Source organism: Dromiciops gliroides, chromosome 6 (assembly GCF_019393635.1).
Source record: "Dromiciops gliroides isolate mDroGli1 chromosome 6, mDroGli1.pri, whole genome shotgun sequence".
Classification (NCBI taxonomy): domain Eukaryota; kingdom Metazoa; phylum Chordata; class Mammalia; order Microbiotheria; family Microbiotheriidae; genus Dromiciops; species Dromiciops gliroides.
The window spans coordinates 29,942,223-29,963,307 of record NC_057866.1 but is presented as its reverse complement, the minus strand read 5'-3'; the positions used below and the strand labels follow the sequence as shown (position 1 = coordinate 29,963,307).

The 21,085-nt window shown below is 38.0% G+C and overlaps 1 protein-coding gene across 5 annotated transcripts in view; it reads right to left on the bottom strand.

Moving 5' to 3' along the window:
- Positions 1-21,085, bottom strand: part of LRRC4C (leucine rich repeat containing 4C) — a 1,453,400-nt gene that overhangs the window by 581,234 nt on the left and 851,081 nt on the right. The gene's annotated exons all lie outside the window — the stretch shown is intronic.

Here is a 21,085-nt window from a genome sequence, read left to right as displayed (position 1 = left end):
GGATCACTGCACCACTGAGAAGAGCCAAGTCTATCATAGTTGATTATCACACGATGTTGCTGTCACTGTGTACAATGTTGTCCTGACTCCACTCACATCACTCAGCATCAGTTCTCCCAAGTTCCCCCAGGCTTCTCTGAAATCTGCCTACTAATCATTTCCTATGTGCAGTAGTATTCCATCACATTCATACACCACAACTTGTTCAGGCATTCCTCAATTAATGGCCATTCCCTTGACCTCCAACTCTTTGCAACCACAAAGAGAACTGCCATAAATATGTTTGTACATGTAGGTCCCTTTACCATGATCTCCCTGGAATACAGAACTAGCAGTGGTATCACTGGGTCAAAGGGCATGCACAGCAAAATAGCCGCATGGGCATAGTTCCAAAGTGTTCTCCAGAATGACGAGATCAGTTCACAACTCCACCAACAATGCATTAATGTTGCAATTTTTCCATTGCTTCTCCAACATTTATTACTTTCCTTTTTTGTCATATTAACCAATCTGATAGGTGTGAGGTGGTACCTCAGAGTTGTTTTTATTTGTATTTCTTTAATCAATAGTGATTTAGAGCATTTTTTTCATATGGCAGTAGTATGTATTAAAATTTTAATGAGTATTTGGTCAAAAGATGTGCAATTTTTGGTAGAAAGCTGTACAAAGTCATATGAAAAAATGCTCTAAATCATTAGTGATTAGAGAAGTGCAAATTAAAACAACTGAGGCATGATCTCACACCTATCAGATTGGCTAAAATGATAGAAGAAAATGACAAATGTTGGGCAGATGTGGGAAAATTGAGATATTAATACATGATTTGTGGAATTGTAAACTGATCTAACCATTTTGGAGATCAATTTAGAATCATGCCCAAAGTGTCATAAAACTGTGTATACCATTTGACCCAACAATACCACTATTAAGTCTGTTTTCCAAGGAGATCAGGGAGAAAGGAAAATAACCTATATGTTCTAAAATAGTTATAGCAACTCTCTTTTTGGTGGCAAAGAACTAGAAAGTGAGGGGATGCCCAACAAATGGAGAATGACTGAATAAGTTGTGGTATATGATTGTGATGGAATATTACTATAAGAAATGATGAGGAGGTTAGTTTCCCAAAAATTGGAAAGCCTTGCATGAAATAATCTAGAGTGAAATGAGTAGAATGAAGAGAATGTTGTTTATAGTAGTAGCAATATTATTCAGAGTAACTGTGAATGACTAAGCTATTCTGAGTTTTATGATCATTCAAATCATGTAGGAAGAATTTTTGAAGGAAAATGCCATATGTCTGCAGAAAAAGGACTGCTGTATTATTCCCATAAAAGGCAATGCAGTATTTTAATAGGTAGCAGAACTTGGTATCAGAAAAACCTGGGTTCAGGTACTGAATCTGATATAAATTTGTTGAGACTCCTTGGACAACTTGGTGGTACAGTTTATATCATATTGTAATTGGAGCTAGGAAGACCTGAGTTCAAATCCTCCATCAGACACTTACACACTCTGTGAACCTAGAACAGTCATCTAATTCTATCTGCCTCAATTTCATTGTATGTAAAATGGGAATAATAATAATAATAATAATATAAAGATTATAGTATCTGCCTCCCAGTGTTGTTGTGAGGATCAAATCAGATCACATATCTAAAGCTATTATTACTTAACCTCTTATATCCCAAAAAATTCTCTATAAGTTAAAAAACAAATGCTTTTCTGCATTATTTGAATTAAATCATTGGACAAATAACATCCAAGGTCCAGTATCTCTTCCCCCCCCTCTCTTTCTCTCTCTGCCTCTGGCTCCCTCCCTCTCTTTTCCTCTCTTATTCTCTCCCGATCTCTCCTCTCCATCTCTCCCTTAACAAATCTATCCATCTATCCAATCTTTCCATTACAAGTTCATAGACTGGTCATGACATATAACTGACTTTCCCAAGGTCACACAGCATGTCAGTGAAAGACCTGGAGTTGGAATGCAGTACAGAGTTCTACCAATCATGCTCTCCTATCTCCTATTGCTACCTATCTCTTCTTTTTCAACCAAATTCTAAGTCACTGAAACTCCATTTTCTTATCTTTAAACATGGAGCTAGGTGGCACAGTGGATAGAGCACAGGCCCTCAATTCAGGAGGACCTGAGTTCGAATCCGGCCTCAGACGCTTGACACTTACTGGCTTTGTGACCCTGGGCAAGTCATTTGGCCCTCATTGCCCTGCAAAACAAACAAACAAACAAACAAAAAAAAACCCATGGAGTTTGTAACACCTGCCCTATCTATATCTTAATCCCTATTAAAGACCAAATAAGATAATGGGTCTAAAAACACTTTGCAGATTGGAAGATGCTTTGAACATTTTGTCCACAGACCCAATCCACATTGATTTATAGCTTTATACTTAGGTGACATCAGTGGTCAGCTAGAGATGACTTTTGGGGCTCCAGGGACATGCCTGAGCTGGCCAACCTAATCAGCTGCCTATTATCTCTTTCAGCAATGGACTCCTACTGTCTTCAGTTCAACAACTTGTCTGTACCTGCAGTTCACTCAGATGTTCTAGCAAAGGATAAAGTCAAGACACAGATGCAAGAAGGTACAAAGTAAACTACAGAGATAAGAAAGACTCCCCTAAATATTGGCTCTTTGTTTCTCACTTTTTAGATATTATTTTGGGCTTATTCACCACAAGAAAACTGCCACCCACATACTCTCCAAACACAAGTACATGCTTTCACTCTCTTTGTTATTGTTCATCCGCTATGTCTATAATATAGTTTTTGAGGCATATAAAAATGTACAAGGCAACACTCTACCCCACAAAAGCTTACCATACAGGTGAGAGAAAATGAAAGAAATTGTGACAATAATCAACCTTCTCCCCATTTTATTAATAGTCATAATAGAAATGAACATGACCATTACTCCTTGCCATCAACTCTCCTCACTTTATTTCCTTATTCTTCTCAATTTACTTTTAATATCCAAGAACAAAGCAGATTTCAATGTGAGGTAATTTTGTGACATGATATGAGCAAAGGTTGTGTAATCATGGCTGAAGCAGGCTCTCTTACCCCCTTTCCAAAGGGCTGCTGACATTGAATAGTTGTTGTTCTTGGGCTTTTTGCCCCCCTGAGACTCCTTCCCCATCTCCACCTCAGAAATTTACAACCTTCTGCTCCTTTCCATGGAATCAACATTCTACAGAGCTGTGCCCTAAGTAAAGCTGCACTAATTTTGGTCATTATGCAGATGTCCACTATATACAGCAGGTTTCTACCTTAAAGTGTTATTTTCCTCTAGAGTCGAAGGTACTTGGATGAGATGTTGATCCCTTTGTTTAGACTATATTCCATGTATAACAAGTCTAACACAATCTATCACCCTCCAGCCAAGGGGGCGGGGGGGGGGTGTGTGGTAAAAGTATTTCCAGAAAGAGGGCATTGAGACGAGGGAGGATGATTGCAGGAAATATTTAAAATCACTGTAATGAGAGCACACTCAAAAAAAGAATGATTGCTTCAATTAATCATGATTTTCCTCTTATACTTTTTAGGTGGATCACTACATTCAGTCTCATTATTATAAATACATCCCCGCATCTTAGCATGGCTTTACCCATACACACTGAGAGGCATGACAAAAAACAACAGTAACTCACATTTTTATTACTCTTTGAGGTTTACAAATTATTTTGTTTAACACAGCCCAATAAGTTAATGAATGTGTTATTACTTCCATTTTTACAGGTGAGATGCCTGGGGTAGCAATAAGGATATGTTAGAATCTGAATTCAAAGAAAGGTCTACTGAGTCTAACTTGACGTAAATGCATTTTTTTTTGTTGAAGGAAAGAACCCTAATTAAGCTACTTTATAGTTGAACATATATGACTATAATAGATTTCCCAAAGTGATTTTTTTTAAATGATGTAAACTGTTTCATTGGTATCAGAAACTCTATCTGCCGAAGTAGATCTGCATTCATTCGGTAACTAATAGTTTTGCAGAGTTGCTTGGGGTACCAAGAGGTTAGATATTGATGATGGCTGTCATTCTAATTATCATTGTTTTCATCATCACCACCAATCAGCATTTATTATGGGCCTACTATGTGTCAGTCACTTTGCTAATCTCTGGAGATAAAAAGAATGATTAAAAAAAAAACGCTCAGGGGCAGCTAGGAGGAGCAGTGGATAAAGCACCGGCCCTGGATTCAGGAGGAACTGAGTTCAAATCCGACACCTGACACTTGCTAGCTGTGTGACCCTGGGCAAGTCACTTAACCCTCATTGCCCTGCCATCCCCCCCCCCCCCACAAAAAGCTCCTGTTCTCAAATAGTTCATAATCTAGTTGGGAGACAAGATGCAAGCAATTATGTACAAACAAGACACATACAGGACAAATTAGGAATAATGAATAGACAAAACAAATGAGCAGATCTGGAAAGTTTTCTTGAAGAGGTTGGGATTTTAGCTGGGACTGGAACAAATACAGGGAAGCTGTGGAGAGATGGCGATGAGGAAAAGGAGAAATTCAAGGATATGGGACAGCCAGTGAAAATGAATGAAGCTGGGAGATAAAGTGTCATGTGGGAGGAAAACCAAGGAGGCCAGTGCCACTTTATTGTAGAGAACAGGATAGCAGGGTTGGTGGAGGAAGGCACAAGGAAGATTCTAAATAGAGTTGTAGAAATGTTGACTAAAACTTTTTTTTTTTTTTTTGGTGAGGCAGTTGGGGTTAAGTGACTTGCCCAGGGTCACACAGCTAGTGTTAAGTGTCTGAGACTGGATTTGAACTCAGGTCCTCCTGAATCCAGGGCCGGTGCTCTATCCACTGCACCACCTAGCTGCCCCTGTTGACTAAAACTTAAAGTGATACAGAAACATGAGGGATCACAGTGATATGCCCTGATGACTGACTCTAATGAGATCAGATGTTACACCTCTCCATCTTAAGCTTTTCCACAGATACACAAAAATGGTCACATTCCATGGCATCTTCTTTCCACGTAACTGCAACCAAACCAAACCCCTGATAATAAGAAGAGCGCTTCTGGACAAGACTGAAAATCATTCCACCTAAAGATGAATGACCCAGTGGCAAATACCAGTACCAGGCAATTTTTTTTTGGTTGTTTTATTTTTATTGTTCCTTCTTGGGTGCCTTTCTCCTTGAAGTAAAGCATTCCTCTTTGACTTTCACTTTAAAATTTCATCCTTGCCTAGTGATCCCCTAATGAACTAGTTAGCATAGAACCTAACATGTGGTAATCACTTAATAATTTCTTATTTCCTTACTGCTAATCAATCAATTATCAAATAAAGCACCTGCTATGTGTTAGGCACTGTGCCATACACACACACACACACACACACACACACACACACACTAAATAAATAAATCCCTAAGGGCAAAGAGATTACATTCTAAAAGAATAAAGCACCAAAAATTATTTCTCATCAGCCAGATGATTCTGCCAACTATTTGATGGAATGGGATTTGTAGAGATTGATGTAGCAATTCCTTCTTGATTCAGTTTCTAATTATCTTATCTCCAGTACTATATGTTTTGGTTGTGTCACTTAACTTTCTAATAAACAAATTCTGCTGCCACTTATAAAACTACCAACCCTTTTCAAACCTGGCCATTAAGGTCTCCATTTGCCTATTTGCTCCATTTACTGTGATTTTCTCTGCATATATTTCCCCCCACAAGGCTTGATCATTTACATTGGAAACCAAAACAGAAAAAAAATGGTTAAAAAACCCCAACAACCAATATTTGAGACTAATGCTCTAACATATAATAGATGTAATGGCAAATGATGAGAAATAAACTGTCAGGAATGAGCAGAAGGACATATTTCATCTTCCAATATTGTTTTACTGAATCTAAAATGAATCTCAGATCTTTATTGCATTTGTGTCATCTAGCATTCCATATCTCAATGGGGCTTCTGACAAACATACATAATCAAGGACCCAATTGTTATAAAAATTTAAAAGATCAAGATAAGATGTGATTGTCTTCAATGAGTAGTGTGATAAATAGCTATAATAGATATAACTTAATATTGAAGTAATAAATTACCATATTGACCTTATAATAACAACTGATGGCAACATATGACTTGCTTCCATTTCATTCTCCTATTATATATTCTCATAGATCTTCAAGCCAAATGAAGGTTTGGATAGTTTTGTTTTTTTTTAATTTTTATGTGAAACTTTACCCATATTATAAAAGAATGGCAGTAGGGGACTGCGGAATGTTAATGATGTTAGAGCTAAATCTCTTTCTATGCTGCTGAGGTAAGACAGAAAAGTCTTGTGATGAGCCCCAAGCAGAATTTGAAAGGAGGTAATAAGTATGTATCTCCCCCAATACCCAACATACACAAGGGCACACATGCAAATTGTTGTTTTTCAGTTGTTTTCAGTCATGTCCAACTTTTTGTGACCCCATTTGGGGTTTTCTTGGCAAGGATATTGAAACGCTTGAAGAAACTGAAGTAACGGTTAAGTGAATTGTGTCACACAACTATTTTGACTCCAGGTCCAGGGCTCTATTCACGTGGCACCACCTAGGTACATAGATATACACATATAAATCTTTATTTTATATACATGTTTCAGTACCATTCCCCTTCCCTTAAATACAAAAGAAACCAGGATTATCTTCCTATAGGAAAACCTTATATTAAGTGATGTGTGCAGTGCTGGGATGGGGGTGGGGGTGGGTCACAGTTTGAGAAGGGACACTGGTGACCTGCATATCCTTAAGAGAAAAGAAAGATGGTGAAGGTCCTACAATCCATATCTTATGAGAGTCACTTGAAGGAAGCAGGACTATTTAACCTAGAGAAGGGATAACTCCGAGGGCACATGGGCATGATGGCTTTGTTCAAATATGTGGAAGAGGCATTCTATTTTACTTTGGCTCAAGGGAACAAAACAAGAGAAAAAAAGGGGGCAGGGCCAAGTTAGACTTGATGAAGGGAAGAGAGAGGAATTGAGTGAGTAAATGCATGACAGCATGGTATCATGGAATGAATATTGATTTAAGAGTGAGGAGACCTAGATGAGTTGTGGCACACACACACATATGGAGAGAGAGAGAGAGAGAGAGAGAGAGAGAGAGAGAGAGAGAGAGAGAGAGAGAGAGAGAGAGAGAGAGAGAGAGAGAGAGAGAGAGGGAGAGAGAGAGAGAGAGATACAGACAGAGACAGAGACAGAGAGAGAGACACAGAGAGAAACAGAAAGACAGAGAGAAACAGAAAGACAGAGAGAAACAGAGACATGCAGAGACAGAGAGAGGCAAAGAGGAGAGACAGACAGACAGACAGACTGAGTTGTGGTACAGTGGAAAGAACACTGGAGTGTCTTGACTTCAAATCTCCACTGCAATTCTTGTGACCTTGATGAGACTTCATATTACTGGATTTTAGTTTCCTTTTCAGTAGGATGATTGTCTTTACATACATGGTTTCTAAATTCCCATTCAGCTTTTAATTTATAATCTATGATCCTTGTGTAAACCATTTGACATCTGTGGACTTGAGATTCTTCTTCCATAATAAAAGTTGCCATGAATTTAGGTATTCTGTGTTTGTCAAGTACTTTATCTGTGAGGGAGGTAGTACTAGTTATTATTTGAATTTTTACAGATGGAGTAACTGAGGCTTGAAGTATCTTGCCTTTGCTCACAGAATACCTAATAAACATTTAAACTTAGGTATTCCTGTTCCCAAGTCTAGCATTCATTGACCCACCATATTGTAGTGCTTCTATAAAATAAGGTGTGTGTGTGTGTGTGTGTGTGTGTGTGTGTGTGTGTATGTGTGTGTGTGTGTTTGGGGGGAGCATAGACTCCACACTTTGGAAGTACTGCCTAGTCCTCATGTTCCTACATAAAATTGGAAGGCTTCTCCTTGAATTTTCATAGAAGGAGGGCATTCAGAACAGTCATCTCCTCTTTTTTTACCAGTCTGTAATCAGGACTTCTCAATCATGCCCTGGCATTGAGTAACTTCTTTCTCTCTCCTTCACCCACCTTTCAGTTTCCTTTATATGCATTGCCTTCCCCTATTATAATACTGGGCACTTGAGGGCAGGGACTGTCTTTCTTTTTGTGTATATCTATGTTCCCAGTCCTTATCTTAGTGCCTAGCACATCATAAACACTTAATAAATACTTATTGACTGTCTGACTATTTCTGAAGTCTAAATGAGTAATTCTAAATTCCTTTCCAGTTTGGTAATCAGTCAAGTCACATGATACAAAATGTTCAAAGGATCCCTTAACTATCATCTTTCAGTGAAACAAATCACATCTGAAATCAGATTTGTGTTAGGTCATGGCACTGGAGACTAATTTTTCTAAAACAGAAAATTATACTTTATTAATGACTTAACACTGGCTGTCTTTTTTCCAAAATTATTTCCCAACCTTCAGAGTGATACAAAGTATGATCTCTTCATCCTCTTCTTTACAGTAAAAGCTTGTTGTCCCCTACGCATGCGCGTGCACGCGCACGCGCGCGCGCGCACACACACACACACACACACACACACACCATTAGCAGAAAATTAAATTGGATGTTTAAAAGAAAATATAGAAACAAAATAGTGGTATGCTTCTCCCCCTCTCTTTTTCTTTCAAACTTTTCCTTCCAAGCCCATATCCTATTTTGAGTGAGAAAAGAACTGAATGGGTGTAGAAGAAATGTGACAAATGGAGGTACCCAGCAATAGTGGACATATGAGGATGGGATGGGGCTTGAATATCCTTAAGTTGTCCAGAACAATCAATCTTATGGTAAAAGAAATACAGATGAGGTGGGGAAAGAAGTAAAGGTTGGTAGAGTCAACTCGTATAAATTACCCTTCTACCTTATTTGTATGGAAAAAAATAGCCCCATGGAATAGAGAATAGAAGTTTCTTTCCCTATCTTTGGCTTCTAATATATTTTTGTCACAGTGCCAAGGCACTGTGGTGAATGGTTATAAAAATGCAAAGATGGATAGATAGCTAGCAAATCAAATCATTCTTTGAGGACATAAGGAAGAAGGAGCTTTAACGTGGTCCAGTAGGGAATAAAGATTCAGAGATGTTATCTGCCTATTTTTCCCCCTTCCTTAGTTTGAAACACAACCCTCCATGATTCCAGTGTAAAGTTATAGTGATTCTACATTTTAAAAAAAAGTACAGATACTGAATAAATTATGGGTTCTGTGTTCATAAGAGTACTGAGTCATTGAAAGAGCATAGGACAGACAATTAAAAGGTTTGGGTTCTGCTCCCGGGTTTTCCATCTGTTTGATGTTAGATAAATCCCTTTGTCTCTCTGTACCCCAATTTTTCCACTTATAAAATTATTTGAATAGATGTTTTCCATGGTCCCTTCAACTCAAAAATTCCATGTTCTATGTTCTAAGACCCATTCTAGCTCTGACTTGTCATGCCTACATTCTAAATTCTCTTCCATCTTTGACAATCTATTTTCCAGGAGGGGGTGTCATAGGATGTCCTGAGTTCTACATGTGGGGACATTCCTGACATTTGAGGTTCTATCTTCTAAGGTACCTGAAGACTTTAATAACATCCAACTTTAATTTTTCTTTGCATGTCAAGCAAATGAACATCTCATTTCCATTGACCCATTCTTCCCAGCAGTAGCAAATGTACAACCATCAAGCATGCCCACAAGTGTGGTTGGGAGAGCCAAGAGGACACCAGGACTAAGTCAATTCAGAGGAACCCTCAATGTTTTTTTTTAAGAAAACTGAATTAAATGTCTGAAGATTGGAAAACTCAAATGATTTGTAGTCTGAGTCGTCAGAGCCAATCAATCCTTCAAGGCCTACTTCTCTTAGATGACAAGCCAGCAGCCTACCTAGCATGTGCCTTTGCATGGCCATGACTTCAAAAATAGCCATGACAGGTTGTTTTTTCACCTTTCTCTTCTGTATCCCATCCTCTTTCCCTTCCCAACATCCAGAATCCATCTCAAGCCTGTTCCTGCTATTTGGATTACATGAAGGTAGGAGACTTTGGGGCAAAGAGTGACCTTTCAACTGTCAACTCTCCCAGGTTTTACAATAAACAACCCCCTCGGCCATATTTCCATTAAGCTGCTGTCAACAGCCTACCACTTCTTTGCTGCCAACTCATCACTTCAACTACTGATCCTCACATTTCTGTTTCTGATTAGCTGCTGCCATTTGGCACATTGACAAGGGGACATTATTTGTAACTGGGTCATTTATATATTTTCATGTCTCAATACCAATCTCTATGGACTCAGTATCTTTTTCTCCTGGCTCTGAAGGAGCTCTAAGGGCCCTTCCAACAATTGCATTTTGTTTGTTATCTTCCATGTTTTCTTCCATCCCTTACCTTTTAGATTCCATATTCTAATTTTCTTCCTACTTTGATCCATCGTGTCCCATGTTCAATTTTATGACATGCCTCCCTTCCTCTTTTCAATATTTATAGAGAACTTGCCCCAGTATGGCAGGGATCAAAAGTAATAAAACCTATTGTTATTTAAGAGTGTGCAATATATTTATGCATCATACAATTTAGTCTATCAATTAAAGAAATTAAAGATGTAAACCACATCCTACTCCTGATATGGCTAATTCCCATGCCTTCTTTTATAAAATATAGCCACATACTGACAAACCTCACTGAATTTCAGTATGGTTATACCTGAGGAGCATTTTCTTCTAAATCAGCCAAAATCCTGATTAATAGGAATTTATCAAGTACCTACTATGTGCCAGGCACACTGCTGTGGTCATATTTGAAAAAGGAGTTTCTTCTTTAACAAACATATACATAAGAAAGAATTATCTACTTTTTACTTGAAGATCTTCGGTGGGTGGAATCAGGGAGCCACTGCCTCCAGAAGCATCCTCTTTCACTTTTGTATTACCTTAATTGTTAGGAAGCTTTGCCTGATGTCATACATCATGAAATTTGCATTTCTGCAACTTCTACCTTCTGTTCCTAGTTTTGCCCTGTGGGATCAAATATTATAAGTTTAATCCCTATTTGATATGACAGCCTTTCAAATACTTAAAGACAACTATCATTTCCTCTCTCAATGTTCCCTTCTATAAGCTAAACTTCTCCATTTTCTTCAACCAATCCTGATATGGCATAAACTAAACACCCTTCTCTGGATATTCTTCAGGTTATCAATGAACAAAAACATACTATACCTCTATTAAGTATTAGTTTACTGATGAATTCTATTCATCTATTAAAGACTGAGGTCCTTGAGTTAGGTTTTGACAAATATATCATATGACTGGCTCATAGAAGGCATGTACATCAGCAATGGAAACTATCCATTTTTTTCAGAAGTGAAGAGCTGTAAAGTCTGGTTCCCCCTATTTTGTACTCAAGCAATTCTTTAAGCGTAATTTCAAGGCTTTAAATTTATCCATAAGAACAGAAGAAGAACCAGCTATTATATAGGAGCTTAGCTAAAGAGAGGTGGAGCCAAGGCACTCTGGGAATTTCCAGATTCCTGGTTATACAAGTTGAGGGAATGATTCGTCATTGTGAATTTGAGTAATAGACTATGTTTCTGTGTTCCACAAAAGCAACATTAATAAATTAAAAACTAGACTATGAAGTTGTTTTGCATTTATGAAACTTTCAACAGATGATATATAAAATATGAAATTCAAGAATGTACATATTTTACCTAATTTGAAGTGTTGGAGGAAGTTTTCCACATTATCTATTTCTGACAAATGTAACATCCCAAACTCTGCTCTATACACAGTCTTACGCTGATCAATGCTCTTTGTTTTCTGCTTTCTTTTTTTGGTACTATCTATGCATATAGGGCACTTAGGTGGCACAAAAGATAGAGTAGTAGGCCTGGAGTCAGGAAGACTCAATTTCTTGAATTTAAATCCAGCCACAGACACTTACTACCTGTGGGACCTTCGGCAAGTCACTTCCCCCATTTACCTCATATTCCTCATATGTAAAATGAGCTGGTCAAAGAAATAATGAACTGCCCCAGTATCTTTCTCAAGAAAATCCCAAACACTGTCATAGAGTCAGAAACAACTGAAATGAAAAAAAAAAACAAAACAACATTTATGCAAGGAAAACAGTTAAGTTTGAAAACCAAACAGGTATATCAATCTTCTACATGAAACTGTGCTACAGTCAAGGCTCGGTGAGGACTGACTGATTTAAGGTTTCAGGAAACTATGAATCTTATACCATAGTCATACAGAAAGATGCAGGCTCTATGACAACCTGAATTTGCTAGCGGCTCTAACTAATTACTTGTTTAGGCTTTGAAAAAATGCATCACACTGTTGGTCCAAGTAAGCATTCTGTCAATTCAAATTCTAAGCTCTTTTTCATCAAGCCTTGTGGTCCCATGTTGTACTTACGAATGATTGTTTGAGACTAAAAGCACTACTTTACATTAACACTAATGATATAAAAAGAACTAGCAGTTTCTGAAGTCTTGATTCTTAATTACAGCTATATCCAGCCTTGTTCTATGTAAAGAACATAGGATGTGGTTTTGGAAATCTTGGGTTCAAATCCTAATTCTGTCATTTACTACTTGGGCAACCTTTGGTAAGTAACTTGCCCTGTCCATGCCACGGTTTCTTCATCTGGGAAATGAGGGCTATGGACTAAAACTGCTGAAGAAGCAAAGATAGATATTTATTTAATCTAATGCTTATTAAGCATGTCTTTTATATTCAGAAATGTAGTACAAACGTTGGTGGACAGAGAGGAGCAGAAGTGATACCCCCATTTTAAGTTATTGATTGAGGTAGAAAAGAATAGTACAAAAGGAAAAAAAAAAAGAAACTGAAATAAAATAGCTGGAATTCCTCTCCCTGAGGGCACAGTAGAGATTTGAACGATATAGATGAGAAGAGAACGTGATAACTTAGTTATCAGAACTGGAAAGGACATAAGAGGTGATGTAGCTCATCCTACTTAGTTTATATAGTAGAAATCCAAGATGAAAAAGTGACCTATCCAAGGTCTTATAGCCAGTTAGTGAAAAACCACTATAGTCCCTGGGAAAGGTTTCTGAAAAGACATGGTACTTGAGCAAGATCCAAAAGGATGAGTAGGACATGACTGTGTGGTAAAATACTGGAATTTGGCAGCCACCCAGGGGTCTGACTTGATTGATTTAGTAGTGTTTGAATTGGGTGTGAATGAGAAACTACTATTTACCCACTTAAGACGATTAGTTTAAAGTTGTCCAACCCTGAGAAGGCTTGTCCTCAGAGGCTATGGTCTGCATCATCAACAGGGAACCAGTCTCAGCCACACTACTTGAAGGACCTCCCCCTTTGGGGGAGGGAGAAAAAGGTAGAAAAAGGGACCCCACCAGGAATTAACACAAACTCTCAGTCTCTCTCTGACCTTGGAGGAGCATTCAGAGTGGACTAGAGACTGGCTGCTGACTCTCATAGAAATTGAGGACCCCTGATAGTGAGTTAAATGCAGCCCTTTGAATTAGCTGAGCTGAAAGTGAGTGTGGGTTTGAAACAGCCCTTGATAGAGCTAGGGAGATTATCCATTTTCCTTTTTCCCTATTCCCTTGTCCTTGACTTTATTAATTTCACCTTTGCTGTGTATTTTATTCCCATTAAATAAAACCTGATTTATTTGTGGAAGAGTCTGTTAAGTTCCTTTCTTATTGGCCTGGAAGAAATAACTAAAAAAGGCAGTCTGGAGGGGAGGAAGATTTGGACCTAGAGGTCCCTCATTATTTTCTGAACCCCAATATTTGGCAAGGCACCCAATTAACTCTCCCCATATTAAATTTGGCCCCTACAGCTATACAGAGCAGAGAAAAGAAGTTCTTTCAGGGGAAAAGATCTTAGATAAGAAATTCAAGGGACAAAAAAAAAGGATACCCTGGTGTACTATAGTATAATATATGCTAAGGATGCACCGCTTATGTGGTTGTATCTTACAAGTTTAAAAACATTTATTGCACCCCTACTATGTGCCAAGTACTTCGCTAAGGAAGAGACAGCTGGCTGACCCAGTCAGTATAGTAGGTATATTCAAGAAGACCTGAGTTCAAATTCTTCCTCAGTCACTTAACACCTTCCTATCTCAGTTTTTTCATCTATAAAATGGGGTGAATAATGACTATTGGAATACATACCTACAAGAAGGATAAAATGAAATATTTGTTTCTTTTCAAATCTTAAAGTGCTATATGAATGTGGATTATTATTGTTGTTGTTGTAGCTATTATTATTATTATACCTAGACCTAAGTGATAAACAAAAAGCAAAAAACTCAAAATAATTGTTGATTAATTATGAACATATTTTATTCTCTGACTTGAACTGCAAGAGCCCTGAGGATAGAAATTGCACTTTTAATATCCTCATGTTCTGCACAGAAACTAATAGTAGTTTTTTACTCAATAATTTTAGAAAGACTGGTCATAGAATCATAAATTTAGAGCTTGAAAAGCCTTTCAAGCTCATCTACTTCACCATCTCCAACACCATTTTAGCGATGAATTAATTATACCCAGAGGGGGGAAGTGATTTGCCCAAGGTTACATCAGTAGAAAAGTAGCTAAACTAAGATCTTAAGCCAAGTCTTTTGATTCCAGTACTTTTTCCTTTCCACCATGGGACCCAGAGAATAAGGCGCTCCCTGGATCTCGTGGAGAGAGGGCTGCCTCTGAACTGAAACTCAAAGGAGGGCATTTCATTATTTTGGATTCATGGAAAGCATTGGGTATGGCCTTTCCTGCTGTGAGTGATACATGTATTTTATTTCACTTAAAGCACACTAAAGTGTGAATTTAATTTTACTTTGAATGTTATGAAATAATGAAGGCTAAAACCTAAATATCCTAATGTATAACTGACTTGAAAGTAAATTTTGTATTTATTCATTAGCATTTTCAGGCAGTAATACTTGCAATTTCCCCCCTTATATAGACTTAAACTTTGTAAACAACTAGCATATTTCACTCAACAGATAATTCACTGCAAGATCATTATCGTATTATAATAAATACCTGGAGCTAGATAAACAGTATTTAAATAAATACTATTCTATTTTATATACTTTTCTGAGGATCTCATAATAGCCAGTTTCATCAAAATGCCTGGTAATGAAGAAAACTGGGGCTGATGAAAATAATTTGTCTTCAGCAGCAGCCAATCCTAGACAGAATTACAAAAACAACATACCTCAATCGGTTTTTGTATCTGGAAACACAAGATAAGTATGAGCCACTGTGTGTGTTAGAAGTTATCACATCAAATGATGATGATGGTTCTTACTTTGCTGGGCAATTGGGAAGAAATTTCTTTGTCAGGTATAAAGGTTAGCTATTATTGTTGTTGCAATAATCAACCACATGGGTGTTCTGTAAGGAAATCTACCTTTAAAGTACTCTGTAAATATAGTTTACTATTAAAGAAAAAAAAAAGAAGAGAATAGACATCATCTTCCAAGAAATTATCAGGGAAAATTGCCCTGATATTCTAGAAGCAGAAGCTAAAATAGAAATTGAAAGAATACACAGATCACCTCTAGAAGGAGATACCAAAAGGATAACTCCCAACAATATTATAGCCAAATTCCACAGCTCCCAGGTCAAGGAGAAAATATAGAAAGCAGCTATAAAAAAGAAATTCAAATATTGTAGAGCTACAGTAAGGATAAAACAATATCTAGCATCATTTACATTAAAGGACCAGAGGACATGGAATATGATATTCCAGAGGGTAAAGAAACAGGGACTACAGCCAAAATTCACCTACCTAGCAAAACTGAGTATAATCTTTCAGGAAAAAATGGGACTTTGATGAAAAAGAGGTCTTTCAGGCATTCAGGATGAAAAGACCTGAACTGAAAAGAAAATTCGGCTTTCAAATACAAGACCCTAGAGAAGAATAAAAAGGTAAACAGGAAAAAAGAAATCATGAGGGATATTAAAAGATTAAACTGTTTACATTCCTACACGGGAAAATAATACTTCTAATTCATAAGATATTTATCAGTATTAGGGCAGCTGAAAAGAATATACTTAGACAGAGGGCACAGGTGTGAATTGAATATGAAAGGATGGTATCTGTAAATGATTTATTTTTTTACTTATCCTTGTTTTTTGTGGGGCAGGGTGGGGTGGCTTATGTCTGGGGCCAGTTGTGGGCTCGGAGCATACTGAGTCCAGAGCTGGTGCTTTGTCCACAGTGTCACCAAGCTGATCCATGATGACATCTTCAAAATAATGTTAAGGGGTAAGAGGAATGCACTGGAAGAAAGGAAAAGGGAGAGGTGGATTGTGGAAAAGTAGTTCACATAAAAGAAACAAGAAAAAACTTATGGAGTAGAAGGGAAGATAGGGAGGAGTGGGGGAATGAGTGAGCATTACTCTCATTAGAATTGGCTCAAAGAGGGAATAACATACACATTCAAGAGGGTATAATAATATATCTTGTACTATGGGAAAGTGGGAGGGGAAGAGGATAAAGGGGGGAGAAGCAATGGAAGGAAGGGCAGATTGGGGGAGGGGGCAGTAAAAATTAAAACACTTTCAAGGAGGGATAAGGTGAAGGAAGATAGAAAAGAGTAAATATCAAGGGGAGGGAATAAGATGGAGGGTAATATAGTCAACAATAGTAACTGTGAAAGAAATGATGAGCAGGATGCTATCAGAAGGACATATGAAAAATGCTAATCATCAACAGAGATAGAACTGATAGTTTCTGAATACAGAGTGAAGTATAATTTTATTTGTTAGCGCCTCTTTCTAAAGTTACTTTGCCTATTTTCTTTCACAACCTGACTAATGAGAAGATGTTTTGCATAACTGCACATGTATGATTTATACTGAATTGCTGCATTTCATAGGAAGGGTAGAGGAGGGAGGGAAGAAGAAAACTTAGAATACAAAGTTTTTAAAATCATTGTGAAAAGTAATCATGAACAGGAGGAGTTCAGAGGAACCTGGAAGGACTTACATGAACTGATGCTGACTGAGAGGAGCAGAACCAGGGGAACATTCTACACAGTAATAGCAACATTGTATGATGAACAGTGGTGATAGACTTGGATCTTTGTAGCAATGCAATGGTCCAAAACAATTTCAAAGAACTTCATAATAGAAAATGTTCTCAACACACAGGAAAAAAGAACTGTGATTTATGAATAAAGATTGAACCTTACTGTTTCTACTTTTGGGCTGGTTGTTATTCCTTTTTTTGAGGTTTTTCCCTTGTGTTCTGATTCTTCTTTCAGAATATGACCAATGTAGAAATGTTTAATGTGATTACACATATGTAATCGGACTGCACAGCGACACTGTGGCCTATGGCGCTTCAAGGTGCTGATCCATGGTCGTCCGCGACTGGCAGAAGCCTACTAACCTCTATTAGATTGTTTACTGTCTTGGGGAGGAGGGAGGGAAGGAAGGGTGGGAGAAAAATTTGGAACTAAACATCCTACAAAAAAACTTACTGAAAACAATCCTTATATGTAACTGGAAAATAATAAAATACTGAACAAAACAAACAAAAAAAGATGAGCGGGATGCTATCAGAAAAACCTGAAAAGATTTACATGAGCTGATGCAAACTGAAATGTACTGTATACAAAGTAACAGCAATACTATAAAATGATCTGCTGCAAATGAATTGATTATTTTCAGCAATGCAATGATCCAAGACAACTTTGAAGGACTTATAAAAAATGCAATCCATCTATAGAGAAAGAACTGATGGTATATGAATACAGATGGAAGGAGGAAAAAAAAGTTATAATATCAAGCTGCCCACAGCATATGGAGATATCTTCAGTTGAACCTACCATTTCTATATTTATGATTTGTCTGGAATATAGTTAGCTGTGATTTCCTTTTTTTTTTTTTTTTTTTTTTTTTTTTTTTTGGGGGCAATGAGGGTTAAGGGACTTGCCCAGGGGTGATTTCTTTTTTAAGAATTGACCTTGGACTTCTGTGGCAGAGCCAAGGTGGCAGAGGAAATGCAGTAAGCTCTGAAACTAATGACACAATCACTCCAAAAAACATTCAAATAATGTCATAATACAATTCTTGGAACAGCAAAATCCACAGAAGAATGTGCTAAAATCATCTTCCAACCAAGGACACTTTGGAAGGTCAGAAGAAGGGAGCTGCTGTGCTGAGACAGGAGTGGAGCCCAACCCCACAGTCACCCTGACACATACCCAGTCCCAGGAAGGCCTTGGCAGAGAAAGAAACCCCCAGATCCTCTGAATCACCTGCAGCACCAGTGTCATCTGGAACTAAGCTCACTATCTGGTGAGAGGGCTGAGCACTTGGCAGGAGGGAGATTACAGGGGTTTATCCTGGTGCTGAGGCAGAACATGGGGTTTCCACCCCTTCTGGGAACCAGGAGGTAGGCTTGACTATCAGTGGCCCAAGTGGGGGAGGGGCACAAGCTCAAGGGAGCTCACAACCACAGCACACAAAGCTGGTTGATTAGCAAGTTGGTCTGGGGTCATCTAAAGACCAGTGAACAGGCCAGACAAGTGAAGAACCTGCTTCTCCTTAAATCATACCACCTGGGACTTCTTAAGCTTGGGATACTACAGCCTGAAAACAGTGCCCCACTTTAAGGAGCTAAAAGTCAAGTAAAAGAAAGGCAAGATGAGCAGAGAGATGTGAGGATCATAGAAAGTTTCTTCAGAGACAAGGAAGATTGAGGCGCACCCTCAGAGGAAGATGTCAACATCAGGGCCCCAATATCTAAAGCTTCCAAAAAAAATATGAATTGGTCTCAGGCTATAGAGGTGTTCTAAAAGGACTTTAAAGATAAAGTTAGAGAAATAGAGGAAAAAATGGAAAGAGAAATGAGGGTGATATAGGAAAGACATGAGAAAAAAGTCAACAGCTGGAAAAGCCAAATGGAAAAGGAGATACAAAAGCTATCTGATGAAAATAATTGCCTAAGAATTAGGATTGAAGAAATGGAAGCCAGTGACTTTATGAGAAAGCAAGACACAATAAAGCAAATCCAAATAAATAAACAAAAATAGAGAGCAATGTAAAATATCTTCTGGGAAAAAACTGCTGACCTGGAAAATAGGTCTAGGAGAGATCATTTGAAAATTATTGGTCTACCTGAAAACCATGATCAGGGAAAGAGCTTAGACATCATGTTCCAAGAAATTATCAGGGAAAATTGTCCTGATATTCCAGAAGCAGAAGGTAAAATGGAAATTGAAACAATCTACCGATCACCTCCTGAAAGAGATCACAAAAGGAAAACTCCTAGGAATATTATAGCCAAATTTCAGAGCTCTCAGGTCAAGGAGAAAATATTGCAAGCTGCCAAAAAGAAAGAATTCAAGTACTGTGGAGCCCCAGTCAGTATAGCACAAGCTCTAGCAGCTTCTACATTAAAGGACCAGAGGGCATGGAATATGATATTCCACAGGGCAAAGGAATTGGGATTACAACCAGGAATCACATATCCAGCAAAACTGAATGTAATCTTTCAGCAGAAAAAATGGGACTTCAATGAAAAAGAGGATTTTCAGGTATTTGTGATGAAAAGACCTGAACTGAATGGCAAATTTGATTTTCAAATACAGGACCCTAGAGAACCATAATAAGTTAGAGTTGGGGGACATACCTGGGGTCATGCAGTGGGAGACTATCTTGTGTCTGAGGCAAGGTTTTGGCTGGGATCCCCCTAGGTCCAGGGTGGATGCTTTGTCCACTGTGTCACCTAGCTTCCCCATGATGACATCTTTAGGGTCAACTGATTTGACATCAGAACATTTGAATTTAAACCCATACCTGTGTGACCTTGGGCATGTCATTTGACTTTTCTAATTCTCAGTTTCCTCAGATGTGAAGTGAGAGAGTTAGATTCAATGGTCCTGAAACTCCTTCACATCTCTTAAGTCTATGATTCTATAAACCTGACAATTCAAAATCAAAGATGGAATTTGAGCCAGTCTCCCTGCCAACCCCCCCCCCCCAAAACAGGGCAATGAAGGTTAAGTGACTTGCCCAGGGTCACACAGCTATCAAGTATCAAGTGTCTGAGGCTAGATTTGAACTCAGATCCTCCTGAATCCAGGGCCAGTGCTTTATCCACTGTGCCACCTAGCTGCCCCTGAGCCAGTCTTCTTAAATCCAAATCCAGTTTTCTACTGTTACACAGTACAGCTGTTATTATTACATTAGGAAATGATAAGCAGAATGATTCCAGAAAAACCTGGAAAGACTCATATGAACTGATGTATAGTGAAGTGAGCAGAACTGGACATTGTGCATAGTGACAGAAGTATTGTTGGATGAGCAATTCTGAATGACTTAACTACTATCAGCATTACAATAATCCAAGTCCAAGGGACTAATAATGAAGCATACTATCCACCCACCTAGAAGGAACCGATAAAAAGAGCACTTGCGATTTGTACATATGTATCCTATATCATATATGTTGCTGTTTTGTGGAGGGGGGAAGAAAAGGAGGGAGGGAGAAAAATCTTATGAAAATGAATGTTGAAAACTACCCTTAGATATAACTGAAAAAATAAAATAAATGTTTGTTGCACTGAAGAAAAAAGAAAAAAAAAAGAATGTGAGCTTGACCAATGAGGATTTGGAGAAATCCTAATGGGACATGACAATGTTAACTTTATATCTCCCCTACACTGTTGTCTTTTAAATGGTCTACCTGTTCCCAGTTTCAATATATCCTTTATAATCAACTCTCCATGAATATAACCAACTAATTTTCCTAAAACACATGCATGCATGTGAGTCCTGTATTCAAAAAGGCTTTCATGTCGGAGGAAGTAGGATGGAAGGGATAATATGTTTTCCTATGGTTTCTTTGTGATACTTTTTTGGACCCTCAGAGACATTCCCTTGAGATAAAATTCAAGGTTGGGAACCAATGTACAATATTATCTCTCAAAATCCTTTTATTCTTAAAAATGAATGTTCTGGTTTTTCTAAAGAGAACTTAGAAAAACATAGGCTATATAGTAGACATATGCACAGGCATGTATTTACACTCACATATACA